Source organism: Pipistrellus hanaki (genome assembly GCF_964339955.1).
Source record: "Pipistrellus hanaki genome assembly, chromosome: 2".
Lineage (NCBI taxonomy): Eukaryota > Metazoa > Chordata > Mammalia > Chiroptera > Vespertilionidae > Pipistrellus > Pipistrellus hanaki.
In genome coordinates, this window is record NC_140504.1 from 36,730,130 (window position 1) to 36,752,598 (window position 22,469).

Genomic DNA, 22,469 nt, shown 5'->3' on the forward strand with positions numbered 1-22,469 from the left:
TTCATAATAAAATTTACCCAAGTAATAAAAACTATGTAACAAGACTTCTTTAAGTCTAAAAAATTTTGGAAAAGTTAATATTACATAAAACTAATACCCACGTTTTAAAAATATCTTTTTTCTAAACTATTTATTTCATATTAAATATTTAGTGGCTGCATTAAGGAAGCGCACACACACACACACACAAAAAGCTTAGAAGAAATACAAAACAAAGAGAATGAGGAAAAACACATTTTCTACTGTGGAAGTTCAACCTTGTGCTAAGTTCAAACTTAGAAATGTGGTTTGAAGATGGTCAGTTATTCGTAAGTGAAAGCTGTATCTGTTTGTGGCTGTCAAAGGTTATCGGCGATGTGGCCCTCTCAACAGTTTGTTCCATGTGAAAAAAGTAAGTTTTTGAGTCTGTTCCATGCAATTTCTCTATCTGGGAGAGTCCAGCTGAGTGATCCAGGCGTGGCTAAGGGTATGGAACTGAGGGGATGCAAGGACGTATCAGGAAGGTGGGATGCACCTAGGAAGTCAAAGAACCACATGTTACCTGGGCAGCCTGGAGAAGTCATTTCTGAACTGCTCTGCTACTATTTGTAGTTCAGTGCCTCAGGCTAGAAAACCTGGATAAACTCATTCCTACATCAACAGAACAAAGACAGTGGCAGCATTCCTGGTGTCACCATCTTATTCAGAAGAAGATATAGACTTTCTCTTTGGGATTTCTTTGGAATGTGCTCTTTGGAATTCCTTAATGGCTCTAATAATTGTAGATGCTCAGAGCCTCATGGGAACAGGGCCCAGTGTGTGGGACTGCCTTTAATTAATGATTCCTCTTAAAACAAAGAGTTTCTGGCCATTTAGTAACTAAATTTTCTGGGAGAATATCTGAAACAGAGTGCTCTGTAATGATCCTACTTTTTATAAAGGCAAATTTGGGCAAGCGATATGGTTTATTCATTGGTATTTTTGAGAAATAGGAAGACAGGTCCTAAATCTCAACCTGGTATAAATATGTGGGAGGAAGGGAGATATACAGAAAAAAAAAGTATATTTTGTTGTCTGACCAAACTGGATTTGATTCTTAGCTCTAGCAGACAAGTTCTTAGCCTTTCTCATATGTCATTTTTATAAGGATGCTTTCTGTTGATACTAGGGTTGTAAGACATAGTACCTATAAATCACGTGGTACAGTGCTTGACACAAAGGAAACATCCAATAAATATCTGTAGTTATTGCTGATTATAATATTACTACTATTGTCTATTTACTATTTAATATTACATGTTAATAGCAGTTTTAAATTGTACATGCTTGTCTGGGTTTGCATTTGCATGACGTGCCAATCAGGCTTCTCCTGATTTAATATTGTGATTTGTCTCTTTTGGAAAGAAGCTGATTTTAAACTTAGATAAATTTCTATTTTTATGTGTATATTTCCACGAATAAGGTCAGAAATGAGGCAAATATATTTTATATACCTAAGTCTTGTCCTGTTGGTGTTTAGATGACAAAAGGAGTTCAGGGGCATTTAACCCTGATTTCACAGAACTTGCTGTATTGTCATGTAGCGAGAACTAGCAGGTGATTACACATTAATTGTCTCATGTGTACTCAAGAGTGTAGTGTAACAGAAGGTTCGAAGGCACTAGAGTAATTGGAGAAGGGATCTGAGCTAAGCTTAACAAGAACTGAACCTGGAACACTTGAAGGGTTCCAGGTTCAGTTCTTGTTAAGACCATGTATCTGGGTTGCAGGCTCAATCCCCAGTCCCATTTGGGGTGTGTGTGGGAGGAAACCAATGTATCATTAGTGAATATGTTCTTCTACTCAGTGGGTTGTCTTTTTATTTTTTAAATATATATATTTTATTGACTTTTTACAGAGAGAAAGAGAGAGGGATAGAGAGTTAGAAACATCAATGAGAGAGAATCATCAATCAGCCGCCTCTTGCACCTCCCTCACTGGGGATGTGCCCGCAACCAAGGTACATGCCCTTGACCAGAATCGAACCTGGGACCTTTCAGTCCGCAGGCCGAAGCTTTATCCACTGAGCCAAACCGGTTTTGTCATGTCTTTTCATTTTTTTATGATTTCCTTTGCTGTGCAAATACTTTTGAGTTTGATGTCTCATTTGTTTAAATTTTTTTTTTCATTTTGTTTCATTTCTTTTTTTAAAAAAAATATATTTTATTGATTTTTTACAGAGAGGAAGAGAGAGGGATAGAGAGCTAGAAACATCGATGAGAGAGAATCATCGATCAGCTGCCTCCTGCACCCTCTCCCCTCTTCCCCCCCACTGGGGATGTGCCTGCAACCAATGTACATGCCCTTGACGGGAATCGAACCCGGGACCTTTCAGTCAACAGGCTGACGCTCTATCCACTGAGCCAAACCGGTTTCGGCATGCTGTGCAAATACTTTTCAGTTTGATATTTCATTTGTTTAATTTTTCTTTCGTTTTGTTTCATTTCTTTTCTTTCGTGAGGAAATATATCAGAAAAAAACATTGCTATGTGAAATGTCTGAGGTTTTATTGCCTATGTTTTCTTATAGGATTTTTATTGTTTTGAGTTTAACATTTAAATATTTAATCCATTCTGAGTTTATTCTTGTATGTGGTCTAATAAGTTGGTCTAGTTTCACTTTTTTACATATATCTGTCCAATTTTCCCAACCCTATTTATGTTTTTGCCTCATTTGTCAAATATTAATTGACCATAAAGATTTGGATTTATTTCTGCTCTCTATTTTGTTTCATTAATCTATATATCTGTTTTTATGCCGGTCTTATGCTGTTTTGATTACTTGTTGTAGTGTTTGATATCAGGTAGCTCGATTTCTCCAACTTTGTTCTTTCTTAATATTACTGTGGTTATTTGGGGTCCTTTGTAGTTCCATATAAATTTTTTAATGCTCATCAAGTTATTCATGTCATGTCATTAATGATGGCTACTCTTCCTAATACTCCTTAGGCTAACTGTTTCTTTGTTTTCCCTCTGGGATTTAATTTATTTTTAATGAGATTTTTTTTTTTTTAATTATTATTGATTTAGAGCAGGGATGGGGAAACTTCTTTCTACCAAGGCCATTTGTATATTTATAACATCATTCACTGATCATACAAAATTATCAACTTAAAAATTAGCTTGCTATATTTGGCCAAACATTTAATTAACTCACCTTTAATGCCTTGGCAGGACCAGAACAAATGATATTGCGGACCTTATATGGCCCGTGCTGATTTAGAGAGAGGATTTAGAGAGAGGACTGGGAGAAAGAGAGAGGGAGGGAGAGAGAGAGAGAGAGAGAGAGAGAGAGAGAGAGAGAGAGAGAGAGAGAAAACAACAACAACAATATCAGTTGGTCACCTCCTATACATGTCCTGACCAGGCATCAAACCCACAACAAAGGCATGTGCCCCAACAGAGAAATGAACCAGTGTCCCTTCAATGTATGAGATGACATGCCAACCAATTGAGCCACATAGGCCAAGGCCCATATAAATTTTGGAATATTTTATTCTTTAAATTTTTTTAAATTTAAGTTCTTAACTGTTTAATGTATTACATAAATCTCCTTTTCCCCCATTGACCTCTCCCCAGTCACTCCCAACCCCAGCACATGCCCTCACACTGCCCCCTCTTCCATCTGTGTCCAGTGGTTATGCTCATATTCATGTATACAAGTCCTTTGGTTGATATCTTACCCTCTCACACCCCCCCCCCCTTCCCTCATTCTGAGAAATATACTATTGGTATCTTGATAAGAATTGGTTGAATCTAAATATTTTTGGGTAGTATGACCATTTTAATTATGTTAATTCTTTCTGCACATGAATACGGTATATATAATACTTCCACTTATTTGTTTCTTCTTCGATTTTTTTCTTCTTCAGTGTCTTATAATTTTCTGCATACAGGTCTTTTACATCCTTGGTTAAATTTATTTCTAGGTCTTTTGTTTTTTTGAAGCAATTATAAATGGGATTGTTTTCTTGGTTTCCCTTTCAAATAGTTCATTACTGGTGCATAAAAATACAACAGATTTCTAGAAAACTGAATTCTTGTAGGTTTTTGATAGAATATTTAGTGTTTTCTATTACAGTATCATGTCATCTGAAAATAGTGAGTTTTACTTCTTCCTTTTCAATTCAGAAACTTATTTCTTCTTCTTGTCTGATTGCTGTGGCTAAGATCTCCAGGACTATAATATCTCCAGGACTATAATGAATAAAATTGTGAAAGCATACATCTCTGTCTCTTTCTCATTCTTAAGGGAAATAGTTTTAGTTTTACTAGTAGTTGCTCTGATTGGATGTTTTTATTTTTTACCGACACTGTATGCTTCATTTCTGCCTGGTTCTTTTTTTATGATTTCTATGCTCTTTGTTGTTGTTTTTGTTTTTGTTTTTGTTTTGTGTTTTTTTTAAAATATATTTTATTGATTTTGTACAGAGAGGAAGGGAGAGAGATAGAGAGTTAGAAACATCGATGAGAGTCATCGATCAGCTGCCTCTTGCACACCCCCCTACTGGGGATATGCCCGCAACCAAGGTACATGCCCTTGACCGGAATCGAACCCAGGTCCCTTCAGTCCCCAAGCCAACGCTCTATCCATTGAGCCAAACCGGTTTCGGCGGTTTCTATGCTCTTTGTCATGGTGTTATAGTTCTCACTAAGTACTTTGTAGTTTTCAAGTGCCTTGAGCATCCCTATAACCATTTTTTTTCTGAATTCTATATCTGTTAAATTGCTTGTCTCCTTTCATTTAGCTCTTTGTCTAGCGATTTCTCTTATTCTTTCCTTTGGGGCCTGCTTCTCTTTCTCCCCATCTTGGCTGCCTCTTTATGTTTGTTTCTATGTATTAAGTAGATCTGCGTTGACTCCCAGCCTCGGAAGGGTGGTCTTATGTAGAAGGTGTCCTTTGGGACCCAATAGCACAATCTCCTTGATCACCTGATCTGGGTGCTCCAGGTATGTCCCTTGTGTGGGTTTATGTGCCCTCCTATTTTAATTGAGTCTTGATAGCTATTGGCCTGTTTATGAGTGGGTGGACCCTCAGGATGGTTGACTGTGAAGATCAACCCCAACCACAGTATATGAGGTGCGGTGCAGGTGCTGACCATAGAAAGCAGAATTTGCTGCAGAAAGATCCAGTTACTGCTGAGATCTCCCTTTGGATATGCTGCTTGTGATGCTAATTGGATCCTGCTCTGATGTTGTCTGAAGCTGGTCACTGGATATGTTGGTTCTGGTGCCTCTTAGGAGGGACTCTGGTACAGGCCAATGTCAGATGCTGCCTGTGAATGACTTTGGACAACCTATTTGGAGCTACAAAGCAATCCATAGTTTGTGTCTTACTCTGCTAGGCCTGGGTATGTGCAGGAATGACCAAGCTGTGCACCAACATTGGCTATTACCAACACTGGGTGTGGGAGCAGGTCAGCAAAAGTCCCCAAGGTAAGATGATATCTGACTTCACCTGCCTCTGTCTGCCAGCTGCCTATTAGGATCAGTCACTGAAAGAAGCCTCTGACTATACTCAAGTTGCAATGAGGTAGGTGATCAGAGAGTCATTAGATAGGGTTGATGGGGTTAAATAGATTGATGCACGTTCAAACTCAGTGCCAGTGCTGGGTCTGAGGTCACTCAGCAAATTTCCCAGGATATACCAAGTCTAGCTACCACTCACTTGATGCTCACATGCTTTTGTGGTAGGGAAGGATCACAGGCAGTCATTGGGGTGAGGCCAAAAGAGTTTGTCAGGCCCATACCAATAAAAATTTGGCTATGTAAAGGGAGGGCTCTGCATAGTTCGGGCATGCAACGGAAAAATGTTCCCTGAGCTAGAGCCACACACAAATCAGTCTGTCTCACATTCTGCTCAGTGTTCGATCTCAGTAGGGAAGGGCCACCCAAAGCTGGGAGGATGGGGCTAGTGGGTCTCCCATGAGGGGAAGTGCTGGTCAGGTTTGGTGAAAGGTGGGGGTAGTGGCCTCCACAACAGAACCACACAACTCAGTCTGTTCCAGATTCTGTCCAGACCCACTATCCAGGCAGGGTAGATCCACCTGGATTCAGGATGGTGGGGCCGCTAGAGCCTGGAGACTGATGCTAGCAGATCTCTTGTGAGGGGGAGGCACCAGTGAAGTTCATGGGAAAGTGGAGGGGAATAGCCCCAATCCCAAAGCCACCCAACTCAATCACTGACACCCACTGGGTCTGCCCAGATTTCTACACCTTGACTTAGGCAGCTGACTCCTCAGTAGATTGCATGTTCTGCAGGGTGGGATGACAGGGAGTCCAGTGGGTGGGGTAATTACATCAGTTGTATGGAGGAGTATGATCCACACAAGAAAGATGATGTCTGTGGGCTGTGTGGAAGAGTGACTCAGCACAGGGATCGTGGTGGCTGTCTCTTCAGTTCTCTCCCCAGAGGCACAAACATCAGTCTCTCCTCATGCATCTCTAGTCTACTCTACCTTTCTCCTCCACCAGAATCCAAGGTGAGAGACTGTGAATGAGATTTTGGGTATTGGCCTGTGTCTCTTGCAGACTTAGAGGACAGAATTGCTGATTCTCATAGTCTGATATTATGTGGGTGCCTCTTCCTGGCTCTACTGCTCTGAACTGGGGACCATGGCTTGGGGTTGAAACCCCATTCTTCTCAGGGGGAACCTTTGCAGCTGAGATATCACTCTAGTTTCTCAGCTGCCACCCATCTCTGTCCTTCCTACCCATCTCTATGTGGCTTCTTCTGTAAATCCTTGGTTATAATAGTTCTCTTCAGCTAGTCTTCAGTTGGTTATTCAGATTGACTGCTCTATATTGACTAAACAGTTGTAATTGCTGTTTAGTCCTGTGAGGAGGTGAGTGTAATATCCACCTACTCTGTTGCCATCTTGTATCTCTGTAATGTTTCTTAAGCAAGAAAGACATATCATGTTAAAGTTAGCACAGTGGGAACATCCATGGGATTATGTCATGTATGATGGGAAAAAAAGGTTGGTGGAGCAATGACTGTATAATCATTTTAGGCAGTACCAAAACAAAGCAGAACAAAACACATACCTGATGGAATGTTTTCTGCATAGCCATAATTTTGTCTTAATTTAATTTTTTATCAAAGTCAAACACATACATAGCTTTAAAACTTAGATAATACTATAAGATTCATCATGAAAATTGTGTGTTTCATGAGAATGCTTTCCCACTCTGTTCTTGTTCCCCTGTGGCAACCAACATTTGGGTTAAATGAATAATTGGTGTTTACATTATGATGATGCAAATTTTCTTCATAATTGAGCTGTATGCTATCACACTTTTTTTTTCTGGGCATATGATTGCCTCATATTTTATTAGGTTTTCTTCTTTAAATTGGCTGTTAGAACTACATCTCTGACAATATGATCAAGCATGCTAGATTAATCTATACCAGCTATGTCTTGAAATCTTTCTGCTCTAATCCAGACTGCTGCTCTCCATGGTGGTACATAAGCATCACCCCACGGCCAGAATTCTAGGAATTTACCTCACTTCTCTTTTGAGTTGAATCCCATGTCTAGTTTTTCTCCTTTATTCTCTTATTGTGGGGGTTATATATCCTGGTGGTTTCCCAAAACAGTGAGTGAGTAAAAGAGGTAAATTTTTTTAATCCATATAGTTCTAAAGATATCTATAATCTATCATTATACATGGTTAGGTGTAGATCTCTGTTGTGGAAGAAATTTTTTTTTTCAGTATTCTTATGATATTATTTAGTTGCTAGAGGCCCGGTGCACAAATTCGTGCACCAATGGGGTCTCTTGGCCTGGCCTGCAGGATCAGGCTGAAACCATTTCTCTGACACTCCCCCAAAGGGCCCAGATTGCAAAGGGGCACAGGCCAGGCCGAGGGACCTCACCGGTGCATGATCAGGGCCAGAGAGGGGTACGGGAGGTTGGACAGCTGGGGAGGGGCCATGGGAGGGCTCCAGGGCGTGTCTGGCCCAACTCGCTCAGTCCTGATTGCCTGGACCCCAGCAACAAGCTAACCTACCCCCTTGCATCTGCCCCCTCGTGATCAGTGCACATCATAGCGAGTGGTTGAGTGGCTTTAGCATATTATCAGCATATTACACTTTAATTGGTTGAATGGATGACCAGACACTTAGCATATTAGGCTTTTATTATATAGGATATTTTGGCTTTTATAGTTCTTGAGAACTTTAAATTTGATTGCTGATCCTTCATATATAACCACCTTTTTTGTTTGTTTTTCATTTCTAGAAGCTTTTGGATATTTTCTTTATTTTTAAAGTTCTAAAATGTCACAGTGATAGATTCTGATATACAGCTTTTGTCTATTTTGGAATCTGTAAATTCAAGTATTTGGTGGATTAGACAAATATTGTGGGCTAATTCATGATAATTTCTTTCCCCATGCCCTTTCTGGAACTTCTATTTGTCATATTGATTGATCTCCACTTCCTGGATCAATTCTCTACTCTTCTTATCTTTTCTCCCCTATTTTTTATTTATTTATTATTACTTTGTCTTTTTGTTCGACATGCTGGAAGATGTCCTTGACTCTATCTTCTAATAATCCTGCTGAATTTCTTTAAATTGTTGCTATTATTTTTTTTAAGGTTTTAAGAGCTCTTCAATGATCTAGTCTTGTTCTATGATTGCAATATCATAGAATCCTAATTATATTTTTAATTGTTGCTCTCTGCATTGCCTCTATTTTCAGTTTGTGTGTTTAAATCTGTTTGATATTTTTCTTAGAGGTTTATCTAATGTATTTAGTAATGTATTTAGTGATCTTTGCCTTCATTTCATATTTAAAACACAAGGCACCAAGAAAATATGGGTAGCAGTGTGTGTGTGTGTGTGTGTGTGTGTGTGTGTGTGTGTGTTTGTGTAGAGGGAGAGGGGGAGAGAGAGAGAGAGAGAGAGAGAGAGAGAGAGAGAGAGAGAGAGGCAGAGAGGCAGGCAGGAGAGGAATTTACCCATAGGTCTTTAATTTTGAGCTGGCCATTTTCTCCAGAGAGCAATCATCTAGTATCTTGCCTGGAAGCAAAAATCTGACAACCATATTTTGAATGATTCATCATAAAGTATTTAGGCCAGCAGTTTTCAAAATGTGGTCTATGGATTGATCCCAAGGCTTCCCAAGACTCCTTTAAGGAGCCAAAAGTATTTTCATAATAATAAGATGATATTTGCCTTTTTTTTTTTTTTCTATGTTGGTACTTGCACTGATGATGTGAAAAAACAGCCATGGGTAGGTAAATTGCTGGTTCTTAGCATTAAACTCTACTACACTCACCGTATTCTCCACCTACATGTGCTTGCAGTTACTGGTAAACAAAAAACAAAGGCAGTTGCACTTAAGAATGTCTTTAATGAAAAGTAAAAGTTATTATTTGTTATTTAATCTTGACCCTTGAATGCACATCCTTTTATTGCTCTCTGTGACAAAGGAGAAATACGCATAAAATACTCCTGCAGCACAACAAAGCACACCTGGTGCCTTGACGAAAAGCACTTGTGCCGTTGAGTTACAAGCTGAACTACTTGTTATTGTTTTTGTTTTTTCCCCCTCAGTAAACCATTTTTACTTAAACAAATGACTTCCAAAGGATGGTCGTTCTGATGTGGCTATTTGGCAGATGTTCTCTCAAAAGTGAACAATCTTGTCACTTCAAGACAAATGACTGATAGTATTTGTTGCCAATAATGGAATTTAAGTTTTCAAAAGGAAGTTAGAATTTTGGAAGAATTGCATCTTTCACCACCACACATTTGAAATCTTCCTGATAGTGGGGTCAGCAACTATACTCACCAATGTAAATTTTGGATATTGTATAAAAAAATGTACCATTATTTGGAAGAGCTACCTAAGGCAGTAAACTGGTATTTTCCAAATGACCAATGCAAAATGTTAAAAAAAAAAATAATGCATGGTTAAAAATGAAAGATAGACCAATGGATTATAATATAGTCAAGTAAAAAAGTTCATTAAATGGTTTCTAATTCCATATTGCAACTCTCCATTCAAAAACTATCACTTGCTGAGTTCTGGTCTAGCATCAAAGAAAATTATTCACAAGTGAGATCATTACCTAAAAAGGTTAAGATACTCCTCCCTTTCTAACTACATATCTTAGTGAGTTTGGACTTTCTTGATATTTTTCTACCAAAACAACATATGACAAATTGAATGCAGAAACAGATATAAGAATCTATTATTAATGTCTACACTGGACACTATTTTCTTTTTGTTTATGAAAAATAGTTATGTTCCCTAAAATGTTACTTGCATCAATATATAACAGGCTTGCTGTTGTTATTTAAATGATTGCTAAATAAACATTTTTTCATTTATTTCAGTTGTAATTTGTAGTAAGATTTTTTTTCTTTTTTCTTTCCCCTTGATCATTCTTTTAAAAAAAAATATATATTTTTATTGATTTCAAAGAGGAAGATGGAGATAGATACATCAATGATGAGAGAGAACCACTGAGTTGCTATCTCCTGTACTCCCCACACTGGGGATTGAGCCTGCAACCTGGGCATGTGCCCTGACTGGGAATCGGAATCAAACTGTTACCTCCTGGTTCATAAATAGTCGCTTAATCACTGAGCAACACAGGCTGGGCTGCCCTTGATAATTCTTTTTTTAATTAATTTCTTTATTGATTAAGGTATCACATATTTGTCCTCAAGCCCCCATTCCAACCCCCACTCATACCCCCACCCCCTTATTGTCCTTGACTACTGGTTAGTCTCATATGTGTGCACATAAGTCCTTTGGTTGATCTCCCCCCCCCTTTTTTTTAATATATTTTATTGATTTTTTTTTTGCTCCCCTCCCTCCCTCCCATACATCCCCTCCCTCCCCAGAGTTTTATGTCCATTGGTTGTACTTATATGCATGTACACAAGTCCTTTGGTTGATCTATTATCTCCCCAGATCTTCCTCCCCTCCCCACTGTAATTTGACAGTCTGTCTGTTGCTTTACTGTCTCTATATCTGTCTCTTGGTCCATCCATTTATAATGTTCTTTATCATCCACAAATGAGTAAGGTCATGTGTTGTTTCTCTTTCATTGACTGGCTTATTTCACTCAGCATGATGTTCTCCAATTCCATCCAGGTTGCTGCAAATGATGAGAATTCCTTCTTTTTTATATCCCCACCCTCCCTTTGAGGTCCAACAGTCTGACCCATGGCTCCTTATCTCTGGGTCTGTTCTTGTTCATCAGTCTATGTTGTTCATCATTTCCCCTAGATGAGTGAGATCATGTCCTACTGGAAATATACTTATAAGTAAAAATGAGACAAGCAATAATCGTTATGCTGAAAGGCATATGAATCAGTCTGTAGTGAGCTTCTTTCTGGGCCACCCATTCTTTTGAGACCCAATTTCAGTGTCAAACAGTTCCTATGTGTACATGTCAGCAATGATATTTTAGTTCTGGATGGTGGGCAAATGGTGGTAATGTATGTCCAACCCTCTCTGGTTTGGTCCTGGGCAACCTGCAGTGATACACAGCTGCTGACTGCTATTATGGTAAGGTGTCATCAGCGACTTCCATCTCTGGACTGCTTCTCTTCTGTCTTCATGGTTGAAGTAGTCCTGACAATTCCTCTCTGTTGCCAGAATCCACATGGTCTCAGAGTTGTTTTCTGAAAATATACAAACATATTCTCGATCAAAAGTTAATAAAGGAATATTTTCTATAAATTTGACTAGGGATCCTTTTTCATTTTTTGCCCAAATGATTTTCCTCTGGCTTTTTTTTTTTGACACCACGTGTGTTTTTCATGGGTGTCTTGCTGTTATCATTACAATTAATTTTCTAAAGTACAAATTTTCTAGATGTAATTTACTTTCAGGATATTTTTCCTTACATGATATTCTTCTACTTTCCCCCTTTTTTGATTTAAATATTTTATAATGTAGTCTTGATAGCTTTTAAAAATTTTATAATGTAGTCTTGATAGTTTTTAAATTTTAATTTTTTCACTATAATATGACAGGTTCATTTCCTGTTGTGAGATTTTATACCGAGGTGAACTACCAATAAAAATTTTCGTTAACACTTTAGGAACGGCTTTTTGTCCAGTGCAATTAGTGTTTCTAGGATATTCGCTTATTTTAATTAGACAATTTAAATAAGCCGGAAAACTTGTCTACTATTTTACTGTCAAATTTATTACTCTAAAACAATCTTAGTTTACCATGTAAATATAAGGGGAAAGGATTATTTGCCTTCTTGAGTAGGCCCTGAGCATTCCTGGTGGTAGGCTGGATTTAGATATCAAAAACCCACTTCCCCACACCATGTATACAAGACAACTCAAACAAGTCTTGTTGTAGTGCGAGGGCAGCTGCTGTCAGCCAAGTCTCTGTCTGTTACCTGGGTCCCAATTTGAGCTGGGCATGGGAAGTTAAGCAGCCATGGGGGCAGGAGACTCCCTCAGCAGAGGTGAGTGAGGTTTCAGGCCCCTGAAAAGTTTTGGGGGTGAGGGTATGTGCCCCACCTCAGTTGACTCCCAAGTTCTCTCCTGATGGCCCCTCTTCGACTGTACCTGTCTTAGGTTGTTCCTTCCCTGAGAAATCTTACCCATCACTGGCTCAATAGCCATCCTCTGGGCCAAACAGGGTGATGTGAGGTTCATTTCTGTCTCCTTGGTATCCTATGCCCCCATGGCCTCCACATCCACTTCCTACCTTAGGATTCCCACGCATGCTGGTGGGGCCCCAGCACTGATCACATATCTTGGTATAATAAGATATTAATACACATAACTAATATAAACAAAAACTCAGAGGTTCTTAAAATTCTTAAGAGTGTAAAATGGCCCTGAAACCAAAAGCTTGAGGTACCTGATATAGACAGTTACTTAACCCTTAAGTTTTTTGTATGGTTCTAAACCCTCACTCTCTATTATCCCAGTATCTCCTAATATAGAATTTAGCTGATAAACCTCCTGGTTGGTACAGGGAGAGAAGACTCTGAGAGTTTAATTTTTTGCCAAACAGATTTCCAACTACCTCTTCCTCCTTGATGCATGGATTAGCAGACTTATTTTGTGTGTGTGTGTGTGTGTGTGTATGTGTGTGTGTAGCATATTTATGTATGTACTTATTTGTTTAATTCCAAAGAGTATTGTGCTAAGTGAAATAAACCAGTATGAGAAAGATAGGTATCACATGATCTCATTCATTTGTAGATTATAATTTTACATATATATAATATATGCCTAAGTGACTGTTCAAATGTTCAACCAGTAGCTATGACATGCACTGACCACCAGGGGGCATATGCTCAATGCACAGGCATGGAAACATGGAACAGACTGATGAATCTCAGAGCGAAGTGGGGAAGGGAGAAGGTAGGATGAGATTAACCCAAGATCTTATATGTATGCTAGAGGCCCGGTGCATGGATTAGTGCATCAGTGGAGTTCCTAGGCCTTGCCTGTGGGGATTGGGCTAAAACCAGCTCTCCAACATCCCCTGAGGGGTCCCGGATTGCGATAGGAAGCAAGTCAGGCCAAGGGACCCCTCTAGTAAACAACATAAACTGATAAACAAAAATAGATTCAGAGACATAGAAGCCTCGAAAAGACAGTCAAACCTCAGAGGGAGGACAGGGGAAGATGGGAGGGAGGGAGGGTTAAGTGATCAACCAAAGGGCTTGTTATCAAACATCTTATTGCTTCTCCTCAGGCAGTTACCTAGGTTTCAGCTTTCTCCATTCCACTAGCTCAGTTACCAGGTGAATAATTCCAAAATTTTAATCACTTCTCTTAGCTTTCTGTCATCTCCTCTATACCATTCCTCTATTCCTTTATGAACTTACTAGAGGCCCAATGCATGAAATTTGTACATGGGGGTGGGGGTGGGGATGGGGGGAGAATGTCCCTCAGCCCAACCTGCACCCTCTCCAACTCAGGACTGTTGCCTCCTAACCACTCACCTGCCTGCCTGCCTGGTCTCCCCTAACCACTTCTGCTGCCAGCCTGATCACCCCCTAATCACTCCCCTGCTGGCCTGATTGATGCCTAACCACTCCCCTACTGGCCTGATTGCCCCAAACTACCCTTCCATGCTGGCCCAGTCACCCCCAACTGTCCTCCCCTGCCAGCCTAGTTGCCTTCAACTGCCCCCAACTCCTCTCCCCTGCAGGCCTGTTTGCCCCCAACTGCCCTCCCCTGCCAGCCTTATCACCCCCAACTGCCCTTCCCTGCTCACCTGTTCACTCCTCAACAGCCCTCCCCTACTGGCCATTTTGTGGTGGCCATCTTGTGATGATGTCACATGATGCCACTTAGGCTTTTATTATATAGGATTAATTATTTTATTCCTTTTCTGTCATATTAGGGGATATTTGAGAGGCAGTGGAGTTATAGACATATATTTGGGAATAAGTATACCTTGTGTTGATTTGGCCAACATGTGGAAACTAATGATTGCTACATATTTATAATAGGTTATTTAATTGAAAAAATAGTGAATAAAATAGAATTCTACAAAGAAATTAGAAATATTTATTCAATACAAGAAGGATATTTAGAATATCTGTTACATAATTTCAGCTAGAATATCTTCATTTTGTTGTTATTTGATTACTTAGAAATAATCAATCAAGTTCTTGGAGTTCTTTTGGAAAATATTCCATTTTGAAAAGTGAAAATCTATAAAATGCAGATGTTGAGGTTATGATGAATTTATTAACTTAGAAAATTATGGTATATATTGCAAATATACATTTTGAGTATCTATCTAATATATCTTGTCCCCAAATAAAATTTTAAGCTAAATAATAATAAAAATAATAGCTAATATTTTATTTGTAATTTACTAGACATATGGTGTTGTTCTAACTGCTTTTCATATAGTCATGTTCTTTATTTGTCATGGCAGTCTCTTTGAGTGCTGGAATGATTATTATTCACATTTGAAGGTGAAAGAGGCTGAGCACTGAGAGGTTAGGCAGCTGACTCAACGTTGCAGAGCTGGTAAGGAGCAAAGCCAGGGTTTGAGCCCAGAAGTCTTACTTGCAGGGCCTTCACTTGATGTAAAGTCAGAGACCACATTCATATTTGTTTATTTTTCTGTTTTCCATGACGGGACTTAGAATACTATCTCACCTACATAAACATCGCCTAACATTTGCCTGGTAACTTCAAGGCTACAAAGAACTTAAGACCTCCATCTCTTTTGTTAACTGAGGAATATAGTTTAAAAGGATTTTACTTCTTTTGAGTGAGACATGGTCCTTCCCCTGTTGGACGACCTCCCGTGTCCCTCCCCGGCCTGATTGTGCCAGGCCTGGCCTGTGCCCTCTCACAATCCGGATCCATCAGGGGATGTTGGAGAGCAGGCTTTGGCCCTATCCCGCAGGCCAGGCTGAGGAACCCCACTGGGGAATGAATTTGTGCACCAAGCCTCTAGTTGATAAATATTTGTTGAATGTTGAGACACTTGCTATCCTTCCAGTTAACCTATATTTGTAACTTTTGACCTATTCCTAGGCTATCTCCTCTCTTTTCCATTTTATTCAAATCACTCTTTTAAAAAAAAATTTTTTTTTATTGATTTCAGGGAGGAAGGAAGAGGGCGAGACAGAATCACTACATGTCCCACACTGGGGCCTGAGCCTGACCAAGAATTGACCTGTGACCTCCTAGTTCATAGGTCAACACTTAACTACTGAGCCATGCCAGCCAGGCCTTTTCAAATTACTCTTAATTCCTGTAGCTGCTTCCTTTGTAAAAGGTCTTGAGTTTCTTAGTACCCAATGCTCACTAAGTCTATTCTCAGTGTGTTATGCATGCTTGTGGGTGATGAGGAGAAAATTCAAAATGAAGACATTCATTGGTATAGGTACATGGTTGGCAAATTGCAGCTCATGAGCCATATGCATCTCTTTGGCCCCTTGAAGGTGGCTCTTCCTCAAAATACCATGGCCTGGGAAAGTCTATTTTGAAGAAGTGACATTAAAGAAGTTTAAGTCTAAAAAATTTTGCTCTCAAAAGAAATTTCAATTGTTGTACTGTTGATATTTGGCTCTGTTGACTAACGAGTTTGCCGACCACTGGTATAGGTGATCGTGTTTTTCTCAATTTTATACATATCTCTTTAAGGACACAGGTTGCATATTTTTATAACTTTTGTGCCAAATAGGCCTGTTTCTTTTAGAGAGGATGAAATTTAGGGCAAGAGAGACAACCAGCAATTTGACAGCTGTGGTAGTACTGAGAAGTGGTCAAATTCTAAATTTATGTTGAAGGGGAAAAAAATTAAGGAATTTATTTAAGGTTACAAAGGTAATAAATGGGCTGAGAATTGAACCCAGGCAGTACAGACTTAAGAATAACTCTGGTGCACAGCATAACCTGACCAATAAAAAGAAATGCTGAGAAAAGAGGCATCAATTCAATGAAAGGCAGATTTTCTAATAATTATGCTTTTAAGGCAGTGACTTTCTATGATCAGAGGGGTGTAGGTCAAAACCAGAAGGACATTATCTGCCTGTGATGAGTAAGGTAAACTCATACATGGGGGGTGGAGGAGTAAGGTTAATATTACTGTGTAAAGGCCCCTTCTAACTCTAAGATTCTATGATCCAAACACAGAACGACAGTTTATATGGTTTGTCAACAGAAGTTGACAACTCTGATAATTACTAGTATTTTGAAAAGAAGTTTCTTGCCCTCATTTCATATACTTTGGCTTCTAGCACTTGTTTATACCTTACAGAAAGGATGAAAACTTGATGCAGCTGACAAATCTCTATTGTGACTCAAGGTGAACCCATGATATTGCCCTTTTAAATGCAAATTTAAAACATTGCATCTTTGCAGTGCAAATGCTGCTACTAGTCAGAGTTTGGAGAATATAAATTCATCAAAAAAGAAATAAATTCATTGAACAATAGAGAAAGTATTAGATTAGGATTCTCTAAAGTCATTGTATAAAACCCTTTAGTACTCTTATGGGGTCTTGTTCATAGATTCCTGGTGCTATACCTGGTGCTATACCTTGTGTGTGTGTGTGTGTGTGTGTGTGTGTGTGTGTGTTGATGACATACCAGTGGAGTATTATATTTGCAGTTCTGTTTATGGCTCTATCCCTGCTATACCGGTGGTTTGATGCATTTGGAGGTAATCCAAAGATATGACTTTATCTAAATGTCTTTAAATGTTCTTTACCATAGGAGCAAAATTTTCTGAACCACTCTGGCTGGGTGAAATATTTCTAACTGCAAGTAATACACTATTTCAAGTCTATAAAATCTATCTACCAAGTACTCCCAAAGCATTTGGTGGGACAGGAAATGTGGCAACCGGGGAACAACTTTCTGGAAGGAGTATTTCTAGTGCACTGAGAAAAGATGGGAGAGACTAGATGAATGCAGGCAGTTGGGTGAAATGGGAAGAAGAGGAAGCAAAATGAGATTGAGGTAAATCCTGGCAGAGTGCTAGGGCCTTTATTTTGGAAGAAAGGTACTTGAAATTCAACCTATCTCTGAAGATGGAAAAATGATAGGTTAGTATGTTTTACCTGGTTTGAGTATATCCGGCATCCTGGTAGTATTTTCAAAGAAGGAAAACTAAACCCAAAAAGAGGAAAGAAGAAATATACCTCCTCTCACTACATATTAAATGTAATATTGAATATGTCCCCTGTTCTTCTTTACACTGTTGGGGGGGTGGGGGGTGGTGCGCTCGTGTGCGCACACACACTTTCATCATGCCAATGTCCCAAGACATAACCAGAGAGAGCCATTAGCTACTTGAGGCAATTTACCAGCCGACTGTAGAGCGTAAGTTCAGATCTTAATGCTGACTTCGTGTCATTCGGGACTGTTATAATGTCATATCAAAGGAAAATAATTTCAAACAAGTTGTCTAAATTTAATAAAGAAAGCTCTTTTCCGTAGTGGTTTTGCTTTGTATTTCTTTCAGAGCAGCAGAGACATAATAGGTAATATGGAGAAATTCAGGCCCGATACTGTACTTTTTTGAAAAGCTGAGATTTTTTATTCAGGTTTCTTTGACAGTAGCAACCAATGTCTGAAGCATGAAACAAGATCCTCTCAGTCCTACCTGTTGCAATGTAAAATTGCACTCTCACTGTTTAATTCATATTGCCATTTTAACAAGGGTTTTCTCCCCCTTTATATGTAGCATGCAACTTGCACACTCTATTAGAAGTTTAGGTCAACTTTCATAACTCCCAAAAATTAATTGTGGGAAAAGTCTTGCTTTGTAAATGTGCACACATAGAGAACTAGCACCCCCTAGTGTATTAAAAGCCCCCAAAGATTGGATCTAGCATTTAATAAGCTAATGACAACAGACAGGGATGTGGGCAGGTTGCTGACCCGTAGCACTGGCTTTCTGGCATAACTTGTGTAGGCCCAGGGAAAGCACGTTTTTACGTTAACCTAAAGCATAAATAAACTAAAAGGATAGAAGTCACATTTAACGAATTGAAACAAAAGTTAGAAAACTGCCATTGGCCATTTGAGGTGCTGGCGATATTTTAATGCTGTGAAGTAAAACAGAAGGATCCACGGTCATGTTGCTAAATTCCTAAATTCTAGCTCATAGAAAATTTCAGCAACATACTTAATTGTTTATGGAAGACTATAAAACTAAAAGAGTTTTGGATTTCTGTTCTTTTTTGGTGGCTGTAATACTGCGTGTTGCCTAACGAAACTGTAAACTGAAAATTATAGCTTCGTTCTAGAGAGTGAGAGGACTTATTCCAACAGATGGCATCAAAACACCGGTCTAAACTGTATGATCGCTGATTGTTAATTGCATCTGTAAAACAATCCTTTTAAACAGAGTAATGCATTTTTATCATACAGATTATAGTTCTACGCTTTTTGGTTTTTCAGTGTGTGTTAACATTTTCTGCTCCAATGGAAGATTTAGTGCTTGTGTAATTATCCGATTAAACAACAGAACATCAGTGACTCAAATCGTTTGTAAGAACCAAGCAAAGGGAGATAGAGAATGATAAATCATATTTTATTTTTTTAGGATATGCTATTTGACAAATGTTTGCATTCTTATATAGTTATATAAAACAGGAAGAATGGGCTGGATCTTACCCTGACCAAATTAAAACAGTAGAAACCTAAGAAAAGGATCTTAAATATATGGTAAACATATACTGTATTTTAGAATGTGTCTCGCTATAGATGAAAATATGTTTAATTTGCCTGATTATTTTGAATGAAAAGGGAATGTATGAGGCACATAATAAGAAAGGACTATTCTCTGAACAATTTAGAGTTTGGTGCACACAGCTTCTTTTCTGACATGGATGCAGCGGGATCCTATGTAGATGCAGAGGGGTGGGTTTGATGGCATCACGAATATTCTTTCAGGAGGATATTTTCCACATTATAGATGGCATTGGGAAGATGGACTCTGAAGATGATTCTTTTGTCAGTTCTTAGCCTAGGCAATGTGGAACTTAAAGCCTGAGTTTAGAGAGTGGAGAGAATAATTGACATTCATGTCATCAGGGGGCAGCTTTCTGGTTTGTGGATGTCACATCAGATTCCACTCTTTGCAAAATTAATGGCCTCCAAACTCCCCCTACATAGATTTCTTTTGTCACCACCAGGGAAGGGACTGTAAGACAGACATGCTTGTTGAACAGGAAATATACATTTAGTAAATCAATTCATGATGCTTTCATTTCTAAGTTTTCAAATACCTTTACCTGCCACCTAAGTGCCATAAAGATAACAAATATCTCACTTTGGAAGGGTCACTTATCCGGCATTGTTAACAATGCGTGTTCTAGAAAGAAAACATCAATACCAAGAACATGAATGTACCCACAAAGGACTTCTACACAGCAAAAGGACATGTCTTTAAAAGCCTACAATAAATGCTTGCCCAGAGCCCACCTCTTTTATTTTGAAAAGAATTCTGACGAATGAGGTTTTCTGATTTTTAAACCTACAACAGGCTAGGAAGGCAACTTACTAGTGGCAAACACATGGGTGCCTCTTTCTGAGGCATGAGTTAGAAAACTATGTAAACAAATCAGAGAAATATTTATTAATCACAGAGGGAAACAGTAGCTTGGAATAACCCGGCAGATACCACTTTAACCAAGTGATCAGGGTTGACATCACCAGAAGGAGACATGCTGCATCATGAACCCCCTGACATGATGTGAAAACAAAGGGGAACAACCTTACTTTTGAGGTATTATTGCCAAAAATGTGTAACCTCACTATAATCGTTGGAAAAGTCAGACAAAGTGAAAGACATCTATAAAAAGACCGACCAGTACTGGTCAAAAGTGACAGGATTGTGGCAGACAGGGACAATGGAGATGGATCTGTCACAGACTAAAGGAGACCAAGGAGACACAAATTAAATTCAATGTGAGATTCAGGTTGATCCTGGCACAGAGAACGAACGTTAGCAGAAAAACTGGTGAAATTTGAATAACATCTATAGTTTAGTTATTGGTATTTATTGTACCAATGTTAATTTCTTGGTTTTGATAACTATGCTGTGGTTAGTTAAGACAATAACAGTGGGGAAGTTGAGTGAAGGGTATGTGTAGAAATTCTCTATACTGTTTTGCAACTTTAAATGAAATCCAAAATTATTTTAGGATAAATTTTTAACCTTATGGAATTCAAAATGTATAGTAGTCTCTGCCATTTAATGTAGGGGCAAAAAGCTCTATTCTATACCTGAGTTATATATTCACTATGATGAACTTAAGGAAGAGTTATTTTCAATATCATTTGTTTACTATAAATCAGAAAACATGTAAGACAGTATAGAAACATAGATTTTGAACATTAAAAGTTTTAAAACTGTAAATGAATACATTTTAATCATTGGGTAAATCATTTTGAAAAATTTCATATATTAATGATGTTGTACAGTAAACCATTATTTTGCCATAATAATTTTTTTCTACCTCAGACACTAGAATTCTCCCCAACCCTCTATACAAATATAGGTAAGGTTATATATATCTTGTAGCAACTGTATGGCTATTCAATGTTATCCAGGTCTTAATTTGAATCTGAATTTAATTAAATTTGAAAGCTGAACAATAAGCTGAAGGAATTCCATCAACCCTTGGTCTTTATATCTGTGGGAATAGAGAATTCAAATGATTTCCTTCAAGGCTTACCTTGGATTTCTGCTTTATAAATCCAAGTAAGAGTATTTATAGATCAGTTAAGCAAGACATAATTCTGACCCACAAATCCATCTACTAATATTCTCTTATTTTTAAACCAGAGGCCCAGTGCACGAATTTATGCATAGGTGGGATCTTGCCAGCCTGGCCCCAATCAGGGTTGATCTGGGTTGGACCTGTTGGGAGGAGGAGATGACAGGAGGTTGGCTGGCTGGCATGCCCAGATCGGGGTCTGATCAAGGCCAACTGATCAGGGCCAGGCTGGTTGGGGGAAGAGGCCATGGGTGATTGGCCAGCAGGCCCTACCCCAGATTGGGGTTAGGGGGGTACTGTTTGGGGGTGGGGCTGACCATGGAGAGGGGCTGTGGGCAGTGGGCTGGCTGGCCCCATGCCCTAATGGGGTGGGTGGGGTGCCCATCAGGGGCCAGTGGCCTGGGGAAGGAGCCATGGGTGGTTGGTAGGCCAGCCCTGCCCCTGATTGGGATGGGGGGAGCAATCTGGGGTAGGGGGTGATGCTGTAGGAGATTGGCCAACCAGCCCTGCCCCCTATTGGGTGGGGGGCCACCAGAGGTGGAGTCAGCTAGTGGGGAGGGGTTTCAGGAGGTTGGCTGGCCAGCCTCGCCCCCTATTGGGGTGGGGAGTGTGATCAGGGGTGGGGAGGCCAGGGGTGGAGCTGCAGGAGGTTGGCTGCTGGCCCTATCCCCTGATCAGGTTGGTTCACTGGCCATAGAGGGCATCATAGCAACCAGTTGTTAGGTTGCTATGGCCATTACAGTAGCTGCTTTTTTATATCTACACTAATAAAAGAAAAACATGCAAATTGACCGTACATCCACTATGCACACAAGCCACACCCAGAGCCAATCAGGAGCAAGTATGCAAATTAACCCAATCAAGATGGCTACGGCCACAGAGTGAGCTGGAGGCTTGGGTTTCCCCAGCAATGGAGGAAGCAAAGCTTCCTGCCTGCTCTGGCCAACCCTGGCCTCCACTCAAAACAACAAAGTTTCAATTATAGAAGATAAACAAATCCCAGATATCAAGGCCTCCGCTTGGGTCTCTGGAGGGTGTGGCCGGCCTGAAAACCACCACAGGCCCCTTGCCCAGGCCATCCCAAGCCCCAAGGGAACCCCCACCCTGATCAGGGACACCCTTCAGGGCAAACCAGTGGGGCCCCACCCATGCACCAGGCATCTATCCTATCTAATAAAAGAATAATATGTAAATTGACCATCACTCCAACACACAAGATGGCTGCCCTTATGTGCTCAAAGATGG